Source organism: Physeter macrocephalus, chromosome 4 (assembly GCF_002837175.3).
Source record: "Physeter macrocephalus isolate SW-GA chromosome 4, ASM283717v5, whole genome shotgun sequence".
Lineage (NCBI taxonomy): Eukaryota > Metazoa > Chordata > Mammalia > Artiodactyla > Physeteridae > Physeter > Physeter macrocephalus.
The window spans coordinates 90,035,930-90,044,773 of record NC_041217.1 but is presented as its reverse complement, the minus strand read 5'-3'; positions in this window follow the sequence as shown (position 1 = coordinate 90,044,773).

The window sequence follows — 8,844 nt, the reverse complement described above, 5'->3', positions numbered from 1 at the left end:
ATATATATATATATATATATATATATATATATATATATATATCGTTGCTCCCAAAGTCCACCACCTCAATTTGGGTTGATTCGCTGTCTATTCAGGTATTCCACAGATGCAGGGTACATCAAGTTGATTGTGGAGATTTAATCCGCTGCTCCTGAGGCTGCTGGGAGAGATTTCCCTTTCTCTTCTTTGTTTGCACAGCTCCTGGCGTTCAGCTTTTGATTTGGCCCCACCTCTGCATGTAGGTTGCCTGAGGGCATCTGCATCTGTTCTTCGCTCAGACAGGACGGGGTTAAAGGAGCAGCTGATTTGGGGGCTCTGGCTCACTCAGGCCGGGAGGAGGGAAGGGTATGGATACAGGGCAAGTCTGTGGCAGCAGAGGCCAGCGTGACGTTGCAACAGCCTGAGGCGCACCGTGCGTTCTCCCGGGGAAGTTGTCCCTGGATCATGGGACCCTGGCAGTGGTGGGCTGCACAGGCTCCCAGGAGGGGAGGTGTGGAGAGTGACCTGTGCTTGCACACAGGCTTCTTGGTGGTGGCAGCAGCAGCCTTAGCGTCTCATGCCCATCTCTGGGGTCCACGCTGATAGCTGCGGCTCGCGCCCGTCTCTGGAGCTCCTTTAAGCGACGCTCTTAATCCCTTCTCCTCTCGTACCAGGAAACAGAGGCAAGAAAAAGTCTCTTCCCTTTTTGGCAGCTCCAGACTTTTTCTTGGACTCCCTCCCGGCTAGCTGTGATGCACTAGCCCCCTTCAGGCTGTGTTCATGCAGCCAACCCCAGTCCTCTCCCTGGGATACAACCTCCGAAGGCCGAGCCTCATCTCCCAGCCCCCATCCGTCCCGGCGGGTGAGCAGACAAGCTTCTCTGGCTGGTGAGTGCTGGTCGGCACCGATCCTCTGTGCAGGAATCTCTCTGCTCTGCCCTCTGCACCCCTGTTGCTGCGCTCTCCTCCATGGCTCCGAAGCTTCCCCCCTCCGCCACCCACAGTCTCTGCCCAGGAAGGACCTTCCTAGTGTGTGGAAAACTTTCCTCCTTCACAGCTCCCTCCCAGAGGTGCGGGTCCCATCCCTATTCTTATGTCTCTGTTTTTTCTTTTTTCTTTTTCCCTACCCACGTACGTGGGGAATTTCTTGCCTTTTGGAAGGTCTGAGGTCTTCTGCCAGTGTTCAGTAGGTGTTCTGTAGCCCTTGTTCCACATGTAGATGTATTTCTGATGTATTTGTTGTGAGGAAGGTGATCTCCACGTCTTACTTTTCTGCCATCTTGAAGCTCCTCTAGTGTTTCCTTCTTAATTGCATAATTACTCATTTGTAATGTATTACAAGTTTTGAATACTAGGGTAGTCTTCTTCCATACTGCCTTCGAAGAAAGAACAGTTGAACACTTTTATAGCTTCTCTCTTACCTTCTGACTCTTCCCATATATCTGTATTTTATCTTGAAGATCGAGTCCATTAATTGTCACCTTTTTTTTTCTTTTCTATCCTATTTTGCTCCAGCAGTTATACCAGTTAAGATTTTTCAGTACTAGCTCTCCTTCAATTTTGGTTTTCTGTATTCTAATTTATTTTTATTAGTCTTTCCCCTGTCTTAATGATGTTGTTTAATTAAACCTAATTGTTTCTTTTCAAAAACAACAGCCACATTTAGTGGATATTCCATTATTGGTACAAAATTGTACCTATACCTTGAGAAATCAATTATTTAACTCTTTGTGTTCATCAGTGATCCCATGAGTCTTTTTGAATGTCTGGGGATATATTAAGATATAACCTGCACAATATGTATTTATATAAGATTAAAGGATGATAAATTTAGATAAAATAGGAATGCGTACTAAGTGAACAAAATGCTAGAAAATGCAAAAAGAAAAAAGACATTGTTGTTGAGCTCAAAGTGTGGAATTTCATGTTTAAGGTGTTATATTACATGCGCCAGTGTTTTATTCAGGAAAAGATATTTAAATAAATTATTGGGCTGGCCAAAATGTTCGTTTGGGTTTCCTGTAAGATGTTATGAAAAATGCCCGATAGAACTTTTTGGCCAATCCAATATTTAATCAGTATTTGTTTGATATGTTATTTCATTGAGTTTTGGCATTGAAAATTAAAGTTAAAATTGTTAATGTGTTTCAGTAGTAGTTTATATTTGTACATTTTACTTGGAACATAGTAGGCCTTTTTAATATCTCTTAGTTCTCAATCTTGAGAATTTATTTACTTTAGTTTTAGATTTTTAATTTTATTTTATTATGTCCTTGCTTATTTAGTCATCCCTCTTTGTTCTGTGCTCTTTTCGGGAGACTCCTATTACATACATAGTATATTTTCATTCTCCTTCTCCTCTTGGAATAAAATTGCTCCAATCTGTCTTCTATTTCACTTATCTGATTTTCTTCAAGGATAATTCAACTACACTATATTAAATGTTTTCAATACTGATTTTACTTTTTATACTTTAGAAATTATTTCAGTCTTTCTGCGTTCATTGTTAAGATCCAGTTTCAGTTTACTAACCATTGGTATGAGTTGTTTTTATAAAACTTTCTAGGAATTCATGTGAAAATTCCTCTTTAGGAATTCATATTACCTTTAAATTTTGTGATTTCTCCTTTTTCTTTGATGTTACAGAATATTTGGTTTGCTTGTTTTTAACTGAGAATGGATTTTTTTTTTAAATTAATAGTCTCTGTTAATTAGCTTGCCTACTTCTGGGAAATAGAACTTGAAACAGACTTAAGAGTCCTAATGTTTGGAAATGGAAAGTGGACCAGCTTAAGAAGTTCCCTTTACTTGCCTTCCAAACTCAAATATTTTCAGAAACACATTCCTGTATTTAAAACAAAATAGAATGCAATTCTTGATTTCATGTTGACAATTTAATATCCCAAGAGAAGGATAAATGAGTGAACAGAAATGTATGTATATAAATGTTTACCGAAAGCTATATGTTAGAATGTAGATAGCAGCACTCTTTCTAATAGCCCCAAACTAGTAAACCAAACAAGTGAGGAAAAAGTAGAATGAATAGATAAATTGTAGTATATCCACAAAATGGGATACTAAACAGCAGTATTAATGAATAAACTACTATCAATGCCAGTACTTACACACCTAATATTGAGAAAAAGAATCCAGACACAAAATACTAAAACTCATCTATGGTGATGAGAGGTGGGCTGGTGTTACCTTTGGTGAGGAGAGTTGTGATTGGGAGGGAGCAGAGGCCCCCACTTGGGAACTTGGTAGTGTTTCGTTTATTGCTCTGGAAAGGGGTTATATGAACATGTTCACTTTGTGAAAATTTATTGAGAAACATATACATGATCTGTGCACTTCTTTGTGTGTTTGTAATTCTCAATAGTTTATCTTAAAAATGCATGGGATGTAGGGGTAGGCACACTGCATCTGTATCTGCCACACATCTGTAACTAATCATCTTCAGTATCTGTAATGAATATGTTGTCTAATGATAACATATATCATATGCCATTAAACAAGAATAAGTGTTATGCCATAAATGAATGAAGAGATGGTGAAATAATTCTCATGAGGAATCAGAAATGGCTTCATAAAGGCATTCTCAGTGTAGAGGATTGATCTGGGTGTACAGAGAGACAAAATGAAAGGAAATCAGTTAAGAAGCTATTGCAGTACTCTAGGATTGCATCTTAGTGTTTAAGGGCTGAGCATTGTGACTTGGGCAGTTAGGTGACTTCTAAGTATTTGTTAAACATGAACAACATTGGACTGAATGTTATCTTTGACAATAAACTGAATTACCACATGGGGAAAAAAAAGCACAAGCTTTTCTCATCATTTATACTAATTATATTTTGGGTAAATTCTGGACATGAGCATGGGTTTTTGAGATTTTGATTCTCATTAAACAAAGACACATTGAACCAAATTTTGTTTATATAGTCATTAGTGTGTTGGAAATATGGAAACTAATAAACATCACAAAAGTGACAAAATAATTGCAAATTACATGTTGTGTAGATTTCCAATTCACTGAACTCCTTATTGATTTATCTTTGCACTTATTCTTTTTTTGACTTAAAAAGTACATAGCAATATTTCAGAAATGCAGATGTAAGAAAATATAAGAAGAATAAAAAATTATATGTACCCAACTCTAAGGTGACCTCCCTACCATGGATTAAATCTATCCACTCATCCACTGAGACAGCACTTACTATAGAGGGTCTAATTTCACTTTCAGCAGCATTATTCAAAGAATGAACAGAAAAACTTAGCAAGTCCACTAAATGTGGACTTCATCAATCAGTTAGCAAACACAACCAAGTCTAAAACAAGTCAATGATTATTTCTATTGGGTCAGAAAGCAGAAAATTAAATATAAATCAGCTCTGGATTTCTCCAAGAATAGCGAGTTGTCTGAGTTCAACAAAACTTTCTGCAAGTGTTCCTTCTCCCTGGAAAAGATATTATCAATATCACAATTGTAGACAACCCTGACATTTTAAAGGAATTTGGAAAATGATGTCACTTACAACACTAAACTGTGAAATATAAATGAGGGAGGAAGCAGATGTATTAGAATCAAAAGAAGAAAACATCTTTAAAAAAAAAATTTCAAATTAATTCTTACCTCATGTAGAGGTGACAAATGAGAAACCATAGAAGGGAGATAGAGAAGGAGACAAGTGGGGCTAGACTGAATGCAGAGAGACAGGACCAGTGTCAGAAAGCCATGCCCCCCACCCCTGCCATTCTTACTCTCTTCTTATACTTCCTGGTTTGGTGCTTTATGCAAATATGCACCTGCTTGGAGATCTCCCGGAAGACAAATGGTTAGGAAAAACCTCTGTTCACTTGCCCACAGTGGGCAACCTGGTTAGATACACTTGTTTTACTTCAGTCTTCAATTGCAAGTAAACAAAATCAAATGAGAAGTATATGAAAAAATAAGATGTATAAATGTGGGAAGGAAAGATCACTACATGCATATTTAGTAAAAAATTTGTAAAGTCTCATCATATGTCCAGACTATAACAAAATTAATCATTTCTAGATATTTCAAGTCAAATCTGTACCAAATCACTGGCATTCCATGAACCAGAACAGACCTCTGATTTGGTGGCATCAATCATCCAACTAGGTCACGCGGAGCAGCTTAAAGACCACGAAGCTTCATTTTGTAGCTCAGAGTATAATTCTCACGGTAGCCTTCCTACCCATACAAAGCAGAGACTTCAGAGCAGAAAGCCTCCAGGTCAATAAGGTAGTTTTTTTGTTTGTTTGTTTGTTTGTTTTTATTGGTTCATTCTTAGGTTCCTGTACTCAGCTGGATTAAAAAAATAAAAGCCTCATGAGCAAAGACAGAGAAATGTCCAAATGCTCAGATTTTTTGTTTTGTTTTGTTTTGAGTTAGGGAATATATCTTGTCTCCACTCTCAGTACCCAGAAAAGGCAAAGGAAATGCCTTATTCTACGCACTTGGTATGGGACCTTAGGCCAGTCGTTCACCCTCCTCTCAACTTTAGTGCACCCCTTGTAAAGTGTGGTTGGTAGTAATACCTCTTCCTGGGATTGTTTCAAAAACATAATTAGATAATGCCTGCGAAAGCACTTTGTGAATTCTAAAGTGCTCTGCAAATATAAGGAATAAAAGATTGGAAAGTGCCTCTGGGTGGCTCCTTCTCAAATATGCCCAGATATTAACATTTTAGTGGTGAAAAATTAGTGCTAATATTTCTCATTGGCACTTTTCTACAGCAGAAGTAAGTAATATAAGTAGAGGAATATAATTTTCCTTAAGACTCAATAAAGCTATTTTCATTTCAATTGGGAAACTGTGGCACATAAATATTTTTATTTTCCCTGAATTGACCTTGTGGAGAAAAAAAATTAAAATGTTATTCACCACTTGTCTAATGGAAAAATCTGAAAGTCAGAGGAACCCTGTTCTCATCTTGCCATCAAGACCTTGTGTGTGACCTTGGACAAGTTACTGTTCTTCCCATCAATCAGTTCTGTCCAACAAATATTTATACAGCCCGAATGTATGCCAAGTTCTGTGCTAAGCTCGGCCTGAAGAACAAAGAAAAGAGCAAAAGGCATAGTCCTTGACATCTAAGAACTTTACAATTTAATAAATTTTTTCACCTTCCAAACAGAAGGGGTACCCATCTCTCAGGTTTGTTATGAGAATAAAATATAGCTTGGGAGAGTGCTTGGCAGAATTGGAATGTGTTACATATGCAAAGTGGTATTATTACTAGACATAAAACCATCAGAAGCATGTAAATGGTTAAAGAAAACTTAACAGAGAGAAGTGGAGAAGGGATTAATGTTTGTAGAGCTTCTGTTCCATACAGAGAGATCTACATATATTATTTCATCCACACAACAAACTGGTTAGACGATCGCTGCTTTTGACCAGTGGGGAAATTGAGAATCTTATCATTAAAACGACTTAGCTAACAAATCAGAGCCCCTATGCAAACCAAGGTCAGTCTGACTGCAAAGACTACAGAAACAGTTGATGTAGATGGCGCATTGCTTCAGATATCCACACATACTTTCACAGGGAAAGGAGTCGCCAAAACTTAACAAGCAGCAATAATCAGCTGTAGAAATAGCTAAGCACATATTTTTTCAACTTATTTTTTTTAACAAAGGCATTTGAAGGAAAGGACAAATTGAACTAATTGAACTAACTTAATTAATATGTCAACATAAAGGAATAAAAAACCGGTATCACTGTTTTCTTAACTCCCTGAACACAACTCATGCCTAGTATAATTTTTGTTTAAAAGCAAAGCTAATGTTTTTTTGTGGGTCCTCAGGTAGTTAGAATGGAAGGAAAAACTGCACATTTTGGCACTCACATGGTTAAAGGAATCATTTAGAGAGGACTTCATGAAATGATTTCTGTAATGCTTTCTGTGTGGATTAGCATACCAAGCAAAATACAAAAGGTAGCTTAATGCCTGGATATATTGAAATCAAGAGCTTAACTTCTAATATCCTCTCTCCAATCAGGTATGGATTTACAAAACATTTTACTATGGTTGTTATTTTTCCTAGCTAAAACTCACAACTAAATCCACTAGCCTGAAAGACTGTTGAGTAATATTGGTATGATTTTCAAAATTTATTCTCAACCTATATAGAAGAATGAGATAACCTATATAGAAGAATGAGATAAACTCTGGGGGTATGCAAAAGCTGGAAACTGCTTAGAAGCAGCTAAGAAGAGTACATATAAATCAAGCAGCCTAGAATTATAAATATGTAATGACTATTTAGAAAAAATTTTTTTAATGATTGATTCTCTTGCTGACCTAAATGGCTATGAATTAACACATTTCCCTCATAGCAGGAAGAGAACTACTAATATTTATCTAGTGTCTACTAAATGCTAGACCCTGTGGTACATACTTTTTATACAGTATTTCATTTACCTCCCACAAAAACCCTATGAAGCAAGTAATATTGTCTTTATGTTCCAGCCAGATGATGGAAATTCTAGATGATAGAATTGAGATTTAGAATTCAAATAATGGTCCAAAACACAAAACTAATAAATAGCAGAGCCAAGATTCATCTCTGAGTCTGTCTATTCCCTTCAATATCCTGCATCCCTCTTCATGTTAGGTACCTTAGAAGATATCATCTCTGTATATTTGCCATTTGCAAATATAAAAGGCTTGAAAGGCAATGAAAAGAATTCCCAGTATAAGTTAATTCATTCATTCACTTAACATGTAATTATTAAGTACCTACTCTTTGCCAAGCCCATGATGGGCAACACATTGGTGAAGGAAACATACATGGGCTTTGTTCTTATGGGGTTTACAGTATGAATTATTTTAGGCTTTGAACCAGAGGAGTCTCAGAATAACTCAGAACTGAAAATAAACTAGACTCCACATTGTGAACCAGATGTATATAGTCTGTCACTCACTGTCTGGTGACTCAGGCTAAATAGTAAGCACACTGAGTGCAGTTGTGTCATCAATAAAATAGAGATAATAAAAATTGTACTATTTACCTCAAGGTGGTATTATGAGGAATAAATAACACAGTGCATATGAAATTACCATCAACATTCAAAGACAGATGCACACATACATAAAAGAATTATTGTTCTGCTTATTAAGGAAAAGATAATATATTTTTAGCTATGAAAAAAGCAATTATGTGACATTATAGCAACAGTTTCTACCAGATTGCAAAATTTTGAGGCTCCTGCTCATGTAGACGTATAGATAATAAATTGGGAAAGGAATTGCAGAAAAGAATAATTCATTTATTATTTTAATTATTTGATATATAGTATCAAGGCAATCTGGTAAAGCATAAAGCATAACTTTGGAATTTTTATCTTGTGGATTTAGATTTAACTGATCAACCCAAATGCTTCTGCACACACTGAGTGGTGAAAGTGTACCAGGTTAACAGAAAGATTTAACACAAAGAGATGCTCATTGTCCACTGTGCCAGGCACTGTGATGGGCACAAGAGATGGGCCATATTCCCAGGGAACTTGTAGTCTACTGGGAGATACAGAAAATAGCCAGATGCTATTCACTGATGCTAAGTGTTAAATCAGGAAGATCCAGAGCATTACAAGAACACAGTCTAAAGTCACTTAAATCCATCCTAGTATCTACGAAACCCCTAAACTGAGGGTTTCGGGATGAAGAGGCAATTCCAGGTAAAGGTTAGTATTTGGTGGTAGAGTATTTCAAGCAGAAAGAAGACCTAATGCAAACACATGGAAACAAGAGCAAGCAGGAAACATTGAAGACAGGAGCCTAGTCCATGGTGGCTGGAGGAGTGGAGCATGCAGAGAGCAAAGCAGGGGAAGTAGTTTGCC